The sequence below is a fragment of the Manis pentadactyla genome, chromosome 4 (assembly GCF_030020395.1).
Source record: "Manis pentadactyla isolate mManPen7 chromosome 4, mManPen7.hap1, whole genome shotgun sequence".
Classification (NCBI taxonomy): domain Eukaryota; kingdom Metazoa; phylum Chordata; class Mammalia; order Pholidota; family Manidae; genus Manis; species Manis pentadactyla.
Window position 1 is genome coordinate 120579044 of NC_080022.1, and position 16264 is coordinate 120595307.

General features: G+C 47.5%; 1 long non-coding RNA gene across 1 annotated transcript; it reads right to left on the minus strand.

Moving 5' to 3' along the window:
* Positions 1 to 11929: 11929 nt before the first annotated feature.
* Positions 11930 to 13678, minus strand: LOC130683668 (uncharacterized). Its single transcript, XR_008997563.1, has 2 exons — positions 13586 to 13678; positions 11930 to 12214 (listed from the first exon to the last, which is right to left on the minus strand). It is a non-coding gene; the product is annotated as an uncharacterized LOC130683668 (long non-coding RNA).
* Positions 13679 to 16264: the final 2586 nt, after the last annotated feature.

A 16264-nucleotide genomic window follows, 5' to 3' on the forward strand; every position in this document is an offset into this window, starting at 1 on the left:
AGATAAATTCGCGTCCCCCGCAGAAGAAAAACTGTGCGACAGGCACCCGTCCACAAGCACATACACCAGTCATCATCTTGTTTAAAGTGGCACTTCTACTTTTTGCCTTTTGTCTTCCTTGCATTATTCACCATGGGCCAGACTCAGGCTACTCCTAAAGGTCTGATCCTTTCCCACTTTCCGAAGGTCAAGGAACAGGCCTTAAACATGAGTCTTAGTATCAAGAAAAGTAAGCTTGAGACCCTTTGTTCAGCAGAGTGGTCCTCCTTTGGAATAGGCTGGCCGACCCAGGGGTCTCTTTCCCTGGACCTTATTGGCAAGGTCAAAGCCGTCATCTCCTGGCCAGACCCTGAGGGCAACCCTGACCAGCTTCCCTATATTCTTGTCTGGGAAAATTTGGCCAAGAATCCCCCTTCCTGGCTGAAGCCTTTTTTGGTGGGGAAATTTCACACTGACCCACTAAAAACCTCCGTCCTAGTTGCCCCTGTCATAGAGGAAGATCTAAAACCCCCTGATCATAGGGCCAGAAACCCTGTGCACCCGAGTACGCCGCCTGTTCTCCCTGACAGTTCCCCCCTCTAACCCCCTCTGCCGATTGAGCGGCCACCCCCGTACGCAGGAGAAGGGGGTGAAGCTGCTGGAGGGGTAGAGAATGAGGTGGGGGAGCCCAGCAGGGATCTGGTGGCCACAGCTTCCCCAGACTCTTCAGCAGGAGAAGGCAGGAGGCCGGAAAGAGCTTCCTCACGCTCTCCCGCCCTGGCTCCACGCTGGGCGCCAGGTAGAGTGGGAGGAATGCAATTGAGGTCTCGAGGGGCGAGGGAGCAAGAAGGGGAGGCCCCCTCCTCCACCTCAGAAGAAGCAGTACCGGTTCTGCCCGTGCGTGCCATCGGTGCAGGCGGTCCGGGAGGAGCTCAGCAATATCAGTATTGGCCCTTTTCATCTAGTGACCTTTATAATTGGAGGACTCAGAACCCTCCCTTCTTGGAAGACCCCAAGTGTCTTATAGGTCTGGTAGAGTCCATTATGTTCACCCATTGTCCCACATGGGACGACTGCCAGCAGTTGCTCCGCACCCTCTTCACAACGGAAGAGCCAGAGCGCATCCTCAATGAGGCCAGGAAAAATGTCCTCGGAGAAAATGGAAGACCTACTACCCTCCAGCCCATCATTGACGAGGCGTTTCCACTTACACGCCCAAACTGGGACTTCGGGACTGCAGAAGGTAGGGAGCGTCTCCGGGTCTACCGCCAGACTCTGATGATTGGTCTCCAGGCGGCCGCCAGATGGCCCACTAACCTAGCTAAGGTAGAAACTATTGTTCAGGGAGAAAGGGAAAGCCCGGCCGCGTATCTGGAGAGGCTGTTTGATGCTTACAGGCAATATACCCCCATAAACCCAGAGGCAGAGGAACACAGATCAGCTGTGGTCCTCTCATTCATCAACCAGGCAGCCCCCAATATCCGGAGGAAACTCCACAAGCGGGATGACTTAGGAGAGATCTCTATTAGAGAAATGCTGCAGCAAGCGGAGAAAGTCTTCAATGCTAGAGAGACTCCGGAAGATAGGGAAGAAAGGCTGAAGAAAGAGAAATGGGAAGTGCAGGAGAGAAATAGGAAGGAAGACAGAGAATTTCAGAAGAGGGAGAACAAGAAGCAGAGAGAGGAGATGGTTAGGATATTCTTAGCTGGAGTAGAGGGGAGCCCTAGATCTCCTCGAAGAAAGGGACCCCGCCCATCCCGGCTAGGACGAGATCAGTGCGCCCTGTGTAAGGGACATGGGCACTGGAAAAGAGAGTGCCCCAAAAGGAAGGAACAAGGAGGAGGGAACCCCGTTAAGACCCTGCACCTAGGAGAGGAGAATTGACGGGGACGGGACTTGGCACCCCTCCCCGAGTCCTGGGTAACCGTGTGTGTGGAGGGGACTCCTATTGGGTTCATGGTAGATACGGGGGTACAGTATTCAGTTCTCAACCAAGCCCGTGGTCCCCTAAACCCAAGACGCACAAGTGTAGTCCAGGGAGCAACTGGGTCCAAGAAATGTGCCTGGACTACTAATAGAAAAGTGGACCTAGGAAGACATCAGGTCTCTCACTCATTCCTGGTTGTACCCGAAAGCCCCGCACCGTTACTGGGCAGAGACTTATTGACCAAGGTCGGGGCGCGCGTTCATTTTGAACCCAAAGGGATAAAGATCATGGACAGAGAAGGGCAGTCCCTACAACCAGTGCATGTGCTAACCCTATCCCTAGCCGACGAGCATCGCCTGTTTCAGGCAGATCAAGAAAAGGGGGGCCAGGGAGAAATAGACTCTTGGTTGCAGAAGTTTCCTTCTGCATGGGCCGAAACTGGAGGAATTGGTCTCGCCAAACATCTGCCTCCAGTTGTTCAGCTCAAAGCCGCGGCCCTGCCCATCCGAGTCTGGCAGTATCCAATACCGGAAGAGGCTAGGAGAGGGATAGCACCCCATATCCACAGACTGTTAGAGGCTGGAGTCCTTAAATCTTGCCAATCTGCATGGAATACGCCCCTGCTTCCAGTAAGGAAGCCTGGCAGCAGAGAATACCGACCGGTGCAAGACTTGCAAAAGGTTAATGAAAGGATCAAGGACATCCACCCCACAGTGCCCAACCCTTACACCCTGCTCAGCCACCTGCCACCCTCACATGTGTGGTATACTACTCTGGACCTGAAAGATGCCTTCTTCAGTATCCCCCTTTCTGAAGTTAGTCAGCCTTTGTTTGCCTTTGAGTGGCAGGAACCAGGGGGAGGAAGAAACGGGCAGCTTACCTGGACTAGACTGCCACAGGGTTTCAAAAACTTTCCCACTTTATTCAATGAAGCCCTAAGCCAGGACCTGGAGCCCTTTCGCAGGAGCCACCCCCGCGTGACACTGCTGCAGTATGTGGATGATTTGTTGCTGGCCACAGAAACCCGTGAGGAGTGCGAAGAAGCCACAGGGAACTTGTTGGCTGAACTAGGCAAACTGGAATATCGAGCCAGTGCCAAGAAAGCCCACATCTGTCAAAGGTCAGTGATCTACCTGGGGTACAAAATATCTAACGGAGCCAGGTGGCTAATGCCGGCCATGAAACGAACTATTCTGACTATCCCCGTCCCTTTCTCACCCCGGGGAGTGAGGGAATTTCTTGGCTCCATCGGGTTCTGCAGGCTCTGGATTCTAGGGTACGCAGAAATAACCCGACCACTATATGAGGCGACCAAAGAAGGGCAGGGCTGGCGATGGACTCAAGAACAACAAGAGGCTTTTGACAGACTAAAAGAAGCTCTCCTCCGGGCCCCCGCCTTATCTTTGCCAGACCCCGAAAAACCCTTCATCCTGTTTGTAGATTAAAAGAAAGGAGTGGCTAAAGGAGTCTTGGCTCAGCAGCTAGGCCCATGGAAAAGACCTGTGGCCTATTTGTCCAAGCGACTAGACCCCGCGGCCTCCAGATGGCCACCTTGTCTGCGTATCCTAGCAGCCATTGCTCTACTGGTAAAAGAGGCAGACAAGCTCACTTTTGGCCAGAACTTGGGAGTAACAGCCCCACATACTGTGGAGGGGATCCTCAGGCATCCTCCAGGAAAATGGATGACGAATACAAGACTCACCCACTACCAAGGGCTCCTACTAGATTCTCCACGAATTGCCTTCTCTGACCCTGTGACCTTAAATCCTGCCACCCTTCTGCCAGACCCAGACCTGTCGACCCCCATCCATGACTGTAGAGACATCCTCTCCGGAATTATCCAGATGTGAGCAGACTTGAAGGACACACCATTACCAAACTGTGAGCTAAATTGGTACACAGATGGGAGCAGCTTTGTGCAGGAGGGAGCCAGGAGAACAGGGGCAGCGGTGGTGACACATGAGGGAGAGGTAGTCTGGAGCGCAGCCCTGCCCCCTGGCACCTCAGCACAGAAGGCGGAACTTATTGCTCTTGCTGAGGCCCTGGAGAGAGCAGAAGGCAAGCGGGCCAACATCTACACAGATAGCAGATATGCCTTTGGCACTGTCCATGTCCACGGTGCCATCTACCGGGAAAGAGGGTTCCGCTCCGCAGAAGGAAAGGAGCTGAGGAATCTACAAGAAGTCCAAAGATTACTGGCTGCTATCGAAAAACCGAAGGCAGTAGCAGTTATACATATACCAGGCCACCAATCAAAGAAGACGACTGAGGCCATCGGCAACAAACATGCTGATGCGGAAGCTAGGAGGGCGGCCCACGCGGACTCCCTTGTACTTGCAGCCCTCGAGGTACCCATACCTGAACTGCCCGTCTTGCCACCCGAACCTGAGTATTCCCCTCAGGAGCTTGAGTGGATTAGGAAACAAGTCTCGGGTAAAGTGTTGGAGGAGAGAAATTGGAGTAGGGACCAAGAAGGTAGATTGATCCTGCCAGAAGCATTAGGACAGTACATGCTTGCTAATCTGCATAAGTCCACCCATCTAGGCTGGAAAAAACTGCTCAGCCTTTTCCAGTCTGCGCAGTTGGTGTTTCCCCACCAGAATGAGGCAGCTCGTCAGATCACGAGAGAATGCAGCAGCTGTGCAATGCTGAAACCAGCCCCAAGAGGGCCCCACCCGACAGGTACTCGGGAAAGGGGGAGGGCTCCAGGGAGGAGCTGGGAAATAGACTTTACCAAAGTAAAACCAGGGAAGTATGGGTACAAGTATTTGCTAGTTATGGTAGACACCTTCTCAGGGTGGGTGGAGGCTTTTCCAACCAAGCATGAGACAAGCCAGGTAGTAGCAAAAAGATTAATTGAAGAAATTATCCCCTGATATGGGGTCCCTGAAGCCATAGGTTCAGATAACGGCCCGGCTTTCATTAGCAAGATCCTGCAGGGACTGGCCCAGGCTTTGGGGGTAGATTGGAAGTTACATTGTGCTTATAACCCGCAAAGCTCTGGGCAGGTACATGGTTTAACTCCATTTGAGATAATGTATGGGGCTCCTCCACCCATAACTCGGCGAGTACAGCTTTCCGGGGCAGGGGACCCGGCCCCCGACTACCTGAATGTGTTGCAAGCTCTTGCTAAAATGCAACAGGAAATCTGGCCCCTGATTAGAGCATATTATGAGGGCGGGAAGATTCCGAGCCCGGAACATGGCATAGTCCCAGGGGACATGGTGTGGGTCAAGAGACACCGAGTGAGGACACTCGAGCCCAGGTGGAAGGGACCTTACGTTGTACTGTTTACCACCCCCACTGCCCTCAAGGTAGATGGTATCGCTCCCTGGGTGCATCACACCCACGTTTGGAAGGTCCTGCCTCATTGGGATCCAGGAGCCCGCGAGGAGGAGTGGAAGGTGCAGCAGCATCCTGCGAATCCTCTAAAACTACACCTAAGCCGAAGATGAAGGGGATCCTGCTGATAAGCGCCTTAATATGGACTTTGGAGGGAACCACATCTGTGAAGCTGATTCCAGAATCTGCAGGAAGACCGGGTTTGGGTCCATCCGGGTTAGATAACCCCTTGTGGGAGATGGTGCAGGCAGTAGCAGAAACTCTAAACCACTCCACTCCCTCCTTCACTGATCCCTGTTGGTTATGCTACCCAGGTTCACCCCCCTTCTATGAGGCAGTGGGGATAAATGGCTCCTACACCATCAACAACTCCTATCCCTCTCCTTGGGACAGGGGACCGAGGGGACTTACGATCACTCAGGTCTCAATCGCTGGTACATGTGTGGGCACAGTCCCTACGGCCCAGAGTCAGTTATGCTCCGCCTATAATAACACCACGTGGGAGCCGGGAAAGTGGGTTATACCCTCCTCGGGTTGGTGGCTCTGTTCAAAGGCAGGCCTCACCCCGGCCCTATCCACCCTTGTGTTCAATGCTAGCGGTGAGTTTTGTGTGCTCATGGCCATTCTACCTCACCTAATATATTGTTCTCATGAATCCCTCCTTTCTTTTTGGGAAGAAGTGCCGAGCCCCCACCGGAGAAAGAGGGAGCCTGTTACTGCCCTGACAATTGGGGCCCTCTTCTCCCTAGGGATAGCAGGGGCAGGCGCTGGGGTCGCAGCCCTTGTAACTCGGGAACAGGGGCTTACAGCCCTGAGGCTGGCAATTGATAGGGACCTAGAACAACTCCCGACAGACAATGTCAGACCTGGAGCAATCCCTCACTTCCTTGTCGGAGGTGGTTCTACAGAACCGAAGAGGCCTGGACCTCCTGTTCTTAAGGGAAGGTGGGCTGTGCGCAGCCTTAAAGGAAGAATGTTGTTTCTATGTAGACAAAACAGGTGCAGTAAGAGACTCCCTGGCTAAACTGAAGAAAGATCTAGAGAAGAGACGTAGAGAACATGAAAGTAGCGAAGGATGGTTTGAGTCTTGGTTCAAATACAAACCTTGGTTCGCTACCCTCCTCTCGGCCATTGCAGGGCCACTGGTCATCCTGCTGTTGCTGCTTACGATTGGCCCATGCATAGTTAACAGGCTTGTTAGGTTTGTGCGGGAAAGGATTGACACTGTCCAACTTTAAGTCCTTTGTCAAAGGTATCAGGCTCTAGATGCCGCTGTGGAAGATTCCTCAGTTTAGTCAAGAAAAGGGAGGGATGTAAAGGAATGCAGGAAACACCCTAGAGCGAGAGCCACCCAGCTTCCATACCCTAAGGGGGATGAAACTCGTGGGGATGAAACTCGTGGGGACGAAACTCGTGACAAGACGTTAAAGGATGCTTGTGCGAAGGTCAGACAAGCGGCAGGTCCCCGTTTGAACTTTACTGGTTAAAGCATGGGGTGTGTTTTAACTTCATTGGTTGTGGTGATGTATGGGCGTTGGTGTAATGGCTGTGGAAATCCTATATAATCTATACCTATAGTTGCTTGGGGGTCGGGGTCGACAGCTCAGACTCGACCTGCGTGTCAGGGGAGGTGCTGTCGGCCCCAGCTAGCTGGCTGAATAAAGACTTTGCTTGGATTTACATCTCCGTGCCTGCGTGGCTTGTTCTCTGGAGAAGCCCCGGAGTCCCGAACTCTAACAGTCACGTCTAAGAAAATCATTACCCAGACCAATGTCAAAAAGCTTTTCCCCGTTTTCTTCTAGTAGTTTTATGTTTTTGGGTCTTATGTTTGTCTTTAATTCATTTTTGTTCAATTTTATATGAAATGGAATCCAATTTCATTCTTTAACATGTGGATATTCAGTTTTTCCAACACCATTTATTGATAAAGAGTATCCTTTCCTGCAGATGTATTCTTGATACCCTTGTGTTCTGTATATGTCTGTTAAGTCCCAATTGGTCTAAGCGTTGTTTAAGTCCTTTGTTTCCTTATTTACCTCCTGTCTGGTTGATCTATCCATTATTAAAAGTTGGGTATTGAAATCTCTTAACCCTCTAGTGAATTTTTCAATTCAGCTATTGTTCTCTTCTATTACAGAATTTCTGTGTGGTTCTTTGTTACAGTTTCTATTTCTGTTGATCCTCTCATTTTGTTCATGCATTGCTTCCCTGATGTTTTTTAGTTGTCTATCTCTACTCTGCAGATCACTGAGCTTCTCTAGCACAATTATTTTGAATTATTTGCATTATTTGTAATTCACAGATCCTCATTTCTTTGGCTTGGTTTCTGGAGATTTTTATCTTTTGTTCCTTGATTGGAACATGATTCTCTGTTTGTTCCTGTGCTTGTGATTATTTCCTGAGTTTTATGCATTTTAAAAAAACAACCCTCTCTTCTGGTTCTTATGGACTGGCTTCATACAGGCGCAGACCTCCACCAATTAGCCCATCTAGAGATCTGGAGGCCTCTGGGACCTTTGTGGAGAATGCAACTTGTCTGGACTTGTCCATGTAATTTCCCGATTAGAGAGGTGTGCTAGTTTCTTTTTCAGGAGCTTGCAATCTCTTGTTCCCCCTGGTGTCTGCCTGTGGTACTTCAGATTCTCCGGCACTACTGCAGCAAGCTACCCAGGCTTTTGTGTTCCCAGAGGCCCCCAGGCATCCAAAGTTCGCCACTGGCTTCCCAAATCAGGTGAGACAGATAACAGTCCCTTGGGCAGCTCTCCTAAAAGTCAGAACAGCAGACTCATGTTCTGCTTTTCTCTCTCCCTCAGGGAGAATCTACTAAGTTTGGATGTGTGGGTAAAATGGCAGTATTTCCAGAATCTCTTGCCTGGCCTTAGTGCATCTCCCCATCAATAGGTGTTTCTAAGGGGTGGAGAGAAGTAGCCCATCTCCATATCATAGGTAATTACAAGGACAAGCCAGAGCATATCTGGACCAAAGAGGTAGTAGGGTGGTACCCCTTTTTCTGCAGCTGGGTCCTGCCTGAGAGACACAGGAGAGAAGTGGATGACTGCTTCTAAGCAATAAATGGTTTTCTCCCACTTTATTTCTCCTTTGACTGATTTCAGTTTCAAAGGTATTTTGCCCTGAGATTCTCCCTGGAGTTACACGGCGCCTCCCTTTGATCACACCAAGCTGCTCTGGCCTCTGTCTGTGGCCCTACAGGCTCTCTGGTGCTGCAAAAGCTTCTCCCACTTTTCCTTGCTTTTGGAAGCCCCAGGATATCCAAGCTGTTGGTTCTGTTAGCCCTCCAAGTCAGCAGACACAGAAACCAGCCCCTCAGGCCACCCTCCAAAAGCTGGAATGACGGGTGCACATCCCACACTTCTCTTGCTCTCACTCCCAGGAGCAGCTGTGGTGATATTGGGAAGGGCTGATCATGGATTAAGTGAACAGCTCTTCTTACTCTTTTCAACATGTATGTTCTTAGATTTGCACTCAGCTAGGGTACTGCAACTTCACAACCAGTTTCTGGAGTCCTCCTGAAGGTATACTGGTCCATATACTGTTGTTAATTTAGTTTCTCTGTTAGAGAATGAGGGTTGGGACTCCCTGCACCACAACCTTGCTGGTGTCACCCTGACTCCTCTATTCTTCACCCCAAGAGATCACACAATCACATGACCAGAGGTGGCCAGTAGTATAGAGCCGAATGTCTGAAAGGAGCTCAACGCAAGCATAGTAAGTGAAGGGTTGAGTAAGTGAGGCAGACCAAATGATACCTTCTTTAACTAAAGATCAGGAAGGCTGTCGAAAATGTCCTAAGTCAAAGTCTTAGTCTGTAGCGGAACAGCGATCAGAGACCCAGAACATCTGTAAGCAAAAGATGGGTCCATAGTGGGTTAAGTGTCACCCAAAAAGTCATATCCACCGGGAACCTCAGATGTGACCTTATTTGGAAATAATAGCCTCTTGGCAGGTGTGGTCAAGTTACGGATCTCAAGATGAGACCATCCTGGATTTCAGGTGGGCCAGAAGTCCACTGACTGATGTCCTCGTGAAAGAAGGGAGAGGGATACTCGAGACCGAGGCACAGAAGGAGAAAACCTGGGATGCCAGAGGCAGAGGCTGGAGGGATTTGTCTACAAACCAAGGAATGCCAAGAATTGCCAGCTATCTTCTGGTGACAGCCTTGCTACAACATTTATTTTCGATATTGGTCTCCAGAACTGTGTGAGAGAATAAACTTCTGTTGTTTTAAGCCACCTAATTTGTAGTTCTTTTTATAGCGGCCCAAGGAAACTAGTATAGGGTCCAACCTCCATCTCAGAACCATAGCTTCTGCCCTGCATCCCACCACAGAGCTCGAGAAGGGAGCAGGGTCCTAGGTCCTCTCACACCATGTCGACTGAAGAACAAACTGCAAGACACTTTGGCAGGGCAATCTGACTACACACATCCAGTGTAAAACGTACTGTGTTTTTATTAGAACCAACAATTGCAGAGATTCAGTCTAATAAAACCATAAATGACCAGGGTCTGTAGGGATATTTAAGGAATCAGATTCTAGAACTTAAGACAACTCAGCCTCAGTGGACCTGGCCTTTCTCTGCACCCAGTCTCATATTTTGTCAGCCTGCTGTACTCAGTCATTCTGAAAGAGAAATCAAATTTTCTCAGATGCAAGAGAAAAGAAAAAGCAACTGATATTTCATCCTGAACCACCAGCCACCCCACTCACAAAAGAAGAGAGAGATAAAACTACAAAAACATTTAACAGCTGGGAAGGAAACAGCAGAAAACTGTTGTCAGAAAAATCCACTCCACGTGTATGGGTGGCTGTGAGTAGCTCTGAAAACTGAGAACCTGCCCATGGCCGGTTGGTTCGTCGCTGGACGGGGGACAAGATGAGGTATGATCTAGGTACTGGCCCCATGGGACAAAAACTAGGCAAATTTTGTCTAACACATATAATGCAAGTGTTAGATAAATATTTGTATTTATCATCCTATTAGCAATTAAATAAATGGAAATGTATAGAAAGAATGAAGATGCCCTTCTGGTTATATAACCATCTCTAGAGGTATTTGTTAGAATTTTTGCTTATATCATTTTTATGTCCTGTTCACTTAATATACTTAAACGTGCACAAATACATAACTTAGAAGCAGATGATCTTATACACATAGTTCCTTAATTTGTTCTTCAGAGCACATTAGATTTTAGAGATATTTTCAGGTAATTAAATATGTATCTCTCCTGTTATTTTTTAATTTCCATATAATATAAAGCCACATATTATAACAAATGGTAGCAATTTATTAAGGTGTCCCTAACTGGTAGGCATATAGAGTATTTCTTCTACTTCTGCTAATATAAACCAACTAGGATGAATAATCTTTACATGCCTCCTTGTGGATATGTACTAATTTTTCTCCAGAAGAGATATCAAAATGTGTAATAAAATTATAGGTTCTAACAGCAAAAAGTTTACATTTGATATTTACAGTCAGATTGCCTTTAAAAATGTTATTATTAGTTTATGCTTATGATGGTTAATTTTATGTGTTAACTTGGCTGGGCCATGGGGTGCCCAGATAGTTGATTAAAGATTATTCTAGATGAGTCTGAGTGAGTAATTTTGCATAAGGATAACATTTGAATCAGTAGACTAAGTAGAGCAGATTGCCCTCCACAATGTGGGTGGGCCTCCTCCAATCTGTTGGAGGCCCAAATAGAGCAGAAAGGTAGAATGAGGAATCTGCACAGCCTTCCTGACTGTCCTTGAGCTGGAACTGCAGACTTTTTCTGCATTCAGATTTGGACTTGGGCTGGAATAACACCATCAGCTCTCCCGGTTCTCAGGCCTTGGATGTGGACTGGAACTACACACCGGCTCTCCTGGGTCTCCAGCTCGCTGACCACAGAAGTCTTGGAACTTCCCAGTCTCCATGGCCACATGCGCCTATCTCTCCATTCAAATGCAGGAATTCTGAAACTGGAAGCTCCTTGCAAAGTGGGAGCTTGTGATAGAGATTCTCTCCTCTAAGGGGCTTTCTTCAACCCCTCCACTCCTGGACTGCAGATGAGAAACTACAGGGAACCTGAGGTGAATTCAGTTCCTCACTAGTCTGCTGAAACACCTCGACGTGGAAACCGTTTGAAAGTCACAGACATGGAGGGAGACTTTATGGCCCAGTCACAAGGGGACTGTACACAGATGACCTCAGTGGCCTGGAGCTGGGAAATAAAGAAAAGCTGACCACTTTTATTTTAAAAAGAAAAGATTTCTAAGGCCTAAGTATTGAAAGTTTCATTAATTCTGGGATTCTCAAGTGGCTACCCTTGAAAACTTAAGCTTTTGAACTCTATACCACCTGCTAATTAACACCAAGCTGAAAGATGAACAAAGTATGTATCACCACATTTGTTTTCCTTTGTCATCTGGGTCCTCTTCAAGGACATAAGATAAACACGAGTTTTCGCCCTTCCCTCTGGTGCGTGTTCAGCGTCACATATTCTATGTACGTGGAATGTACCCCTTTGAAATTCTTTTTCTTGCCTGTCTCCCTCAGGACATAAAAACCTCTTTATGACTTGAGCTCTTTGGGACATTTCTCCTGTCAGTGGGAGTTAATGTTTCCTGCTTATAAGTCCTTAGTCAGGCTCAAATAAAGCTCTCTTCATCTCAAAGTGATTTGAATTAATTTCTTGTTGACAGTTCAGAGCCCACGCACAGGCATGGAGTGACAAGGCAGGGGGAGCCTCCAGGGCACTCTGCAGGCTCCTCCGCCCTGGGCTGGGGGCCCGGCAGGCAGAGCCCTCTCGCAACCTCTGCTCCAGGTGCAGGTTTCCCTCGTTCATTTCCAGGCTCCACCATCGCTTCTCACTCCTCCGCCTGTTTCCCAGGGAAATCCTCAGTCTCATTCCACACACCCACAGCAGTAACCTGGTCAAGGGATTTCATTTGCCTTGTCGCTGCTGAAGGATGAAGATGGACAAACTCGTATGAAGCTCATAAAAGGGTCCACATTAATCTTGCGGTAGCCCCGAGTCAAGCCCTGCTGTTCAGGGTGAGAGTGATTGTGGGTAAATTGTAATATTTCCAGAATATCTCTCCTGGCTTTAGTGCATCTGCATATCAACAGGTGTTCCTCAAGGGTGGAGAAAGATTCATCTCCATATCAATGGGTAATTACCTGGGCAACTAGGGCTTATCTGAACCTGAGAGGAGAGGGGAAGGGCTTGCTTGCTTCTGCCCTAGCAGGAAAGAGATGGCCCCAGACTGCAGTCTGTAAGCAGTAAATTGCTTTTAAACTTTGTTTCTCCCTTCGACTGATTTCAGTTTTAGAGGCATTTTGCCTTGGAATTTTCTCTCCCTGGAATTACAGTAATGGAGCCCCACTAAGACACACCCTAGACACACAGAAGGGTTAGTGATTGGTGGGGATGTGACAGAGGAAACTGAATTAAATCTCTGGGTTTAAAATTTAACACCAACATTAACTTGAAAGTGAACTCAAGTTGTCCCAAAACTTTGTCAGCACTAACAGGGAGCAGTTTCTCTTTGTTCTCCCAGTTTCTGAATCTCAGGAAGCTGACTTTGCAGAACCCCAGCCATCCTGTCTCAGGGACTGAGGAGGAACTGATAAGAGAAACAAAAAGTGAAAGAATGTCTGCTTGGATCCTGGCAAGCTGCTACTTTATGTGTCTGACCCCCACAGCCTCTTTCCCACGATTTCCCTTTTAAAAGCCCTAATTGCTTGTGCTGCAAGGGGACAAGTGGTTCTTTAAGGCACAAGCCTGCCACTCCCTCATTTGATGGCAAATTAATAAACTATTCCTTTCCTTTCCTCAAAACCTTGTCATTGTTCTATGATTTGACTTCAGTGACAAGGACTGGTTTTTGGCAACAGGGACTCCAGTTCCCAAGCAACTTGGTTACAGCTCTTAGGCTGTGGGCATCCAGCCCTCCAGCTCAAGTCTTCCTGGTAACTTTGTGGAGGGGAGGTGCTGTGGGTCAGTACTGTGAGCCACACTTGAAAGAAGGCTGTAAACATCTCAGTTACCAACTCCATCTTTCCTACTTCACACAGATTCCTTAGTGTGAAGGAAATATTTTTGGGGGCACGGAGAGAGTTCTGGTCCTCCAGGTAGAAACATACGTTCCAATTCCCAGTCTTTACTCCCTGGGGAACGGTGCTCACTATCACAGCAGGCACGAACCTGAGTTATTTTCAGGAACAAACCCCACAAGACTCCACATCCCTCAGCCAAAAAGAGTCAACCTCTGAAATATAGCATTTCATTTCCTGCATTCTTAGATTTCTTACTTTTTTTTTGTCAGCTCACCTGCCACCCCGAGGGCAACCCAACCGCAAAACCGTTGACAACTCCTGACTCGCTGACATGGGTGGGAGTCTGTGGGAAGAAGGGAGAACTCTGGGAAGGCTGGAAGAGTCACGTGAGAGGAGATCGCCTACGTCATACACATCCCTTTGTGACTTAGGCGGAGCCTCAGCCAGGATTGGCTGGCGTGCCCTGGGAGGATAAAAGCCTGGGCAGAGCAGGAATTAGACAGAGTTGTGTGGTGCTGGAGCTCCGCCCCTGCTCTGGCTTCCGACCCAAACCCTTGACCTGCCAACCTGGCCCCTTTTCCTGTCTTCCCCTTACTGCGCACGTCTAGCTTCTCTATCTTGAGGTAACTAAAAAGCGGAGAGACACCACGCTGAGTCCCACTGGGTTCAGGAGGGCAATAGTGGATCTGGAAGCTCACAGAGCAGTGACAAGGGGAAGCCCATCACCAGAATGGGCAACACCGTGAACGCAGTGGCCCTCATCTATCTCATGGGAAATCCCAGGAGGCAGGGGCACAGGTGGCTGATGAGTGGAACGGACGCAAGGTTGAGAAGTGCACCGTGCAGCTGAGCCTCTACAGAACACCTAAGCAGAAAGAGAAAACCTCAGAAAGGCAGACACAGATATTTCTGGGGGCAACCCTGACAGTTTTGAAGATCTGCATCTCTTCCAGTCCCAAATGAGGATGGCAGTCCTGTGGACCAACAGCTGAGGAAGCTGCAATGTGACACATGCCCAGTGCACGGGGCACAAGCCAGAGAAGAACCTGTAAAACCTTGGAAGGAAGCTCTGACCCCTGATGACCATGATCATCAGCCTCTGCATCTGCAGAGGACAGGCATACTTGCCTAAGATACAGCATTTTCTTTTCTACCCAGGGATTAATGAATGAACCTGACTTTGCAATAGTGGTTTATTCATGAGGGAGCAGCCAGGACAAAGCCTTTCCCCTCCTGTGATATTAAGCATTATCCAACCAGCCACACTAAGCCACCAGTGTATCCCACTGCCAAACCCATCCCTCCTGTGTTCTGTGGCTCCACTGTGATCTGGTAAGGCTTCTCTCCTTTAATAACTTTGAGATTATCTCCCAAGCTTCTGTGGGTGGTGAAGGGGGACTGGTTTTCCTATTTCACCTTTAGCCTGAGTTCAGGCCATAAGTAGGTCAGAGACAGTGAGACTGAATTCCTGAGTCACTGAATGTCCCTTCCTCTCCAGGCCTCATTTTCCCCATGTGCCTATAAAGAGTGGGACACCAAATCCAGGATGCTGCCAGTAATTCATGGCTCAGGGTAAATATCTCAAAGGTATGGCTGTAAAAGGCCCTTCACTGACACCTCAAAATGATGTAAGTCTGTGACAAGTAGGACCTTTAAAAGTGTTAAGTACATGGCTGAAAATAGTAGAATAGGGAACTAAAAAACCTACCCTTCCACTCAGACCTATTTGCCTCCAATCAGGCAAAAACTGTTAATATTGTCTTTTTCTGAATTCTGGGATCTAATAAAAAAAACTTACAACTACTAGGGTATTGTTTAATGAAGAAAGAAGCTATTAAATTTTAATAAGAGGTATTGTGGTAATTTGACCTAACCTCCTACCAGCTCCTAATCCTCAATTCAAAAAGTGGACATGGCCCATGTAAAAACTTGTTCATTATGCTTCAGAAGATTGGAGACTGTTGAGAATTAGGCATGGGGTTGATTAATGATTGTGCATTGAGTCCCCTATACAGAATTTTATTGTTGTTAACAACCATATGATCAATAAATATGAGAGATGCCCTCTCAAAAAAAAAAAAAAGTATGTTCACATAAGTCATGACTCTCAAAAAATTATCGCATGTCAAAGATTTTGTTCAACTTATTAGTGAAGGAACCAGTAAAATATTAAGACAAGTCCCTGACCATATAATGAGCTATGCATTTATACCTGTTTAACAAAATGTTGTTAGAATAACATTTCTGCATTAAATATAAAACTTGTTAAAGTTCTAAGGAGCAACAAACCATGAACTTTGAGGTTATGTTTTCTCACAGAATAAATTATTTATATTTCCAGTGGGGGAAAAAAATGACAAGTTAATATGTAAATTCACTAAATCTGGGACCTTTAATCGATAACCAAAAGTGAGTCAAACCGAGTATATTTTTCTAGATCAAGTTTGATAACCTATAACCTGCAGAGCAAATCCCATTCTCTGTGGGCCAAATTCAGCCATACTCATTAGCTTGTGCATTGTCTATGGCTGCTTTTGTATAACGACAGGATTGAGTGATTGTGACAGACTATGTGGCCTGCAACATCAAGAATTTATACTCTCTATCCTTTACAGAGAAGGATTGCAGAACCCTGCCTTAAAAAATCCTTGAATAGATCTTCACTCTTTGATAACATTAAAAGAATGTAGTGCCTTATTTCTAAAGTTTTGGATAATTTTTTCTAAATAGTATCTAACCTAGCAATTTTATTCTAACATTTTTAAAATGCTTGCAAATAAACCATTTATAAATCTTAAAAAAAAAAAAAAGTGGACATGGTGATGGCAGCTCACATTCCTGGTGCAGCTTGCTTGAGCCAGAGAGGGCAATATAGTCCATGTTCTAAAAAATTTGTGGTGGTGTGTTTTGACCAGTCTGGCAGCAGCCTGAGGGATCAGCTCAAAAGTTCACC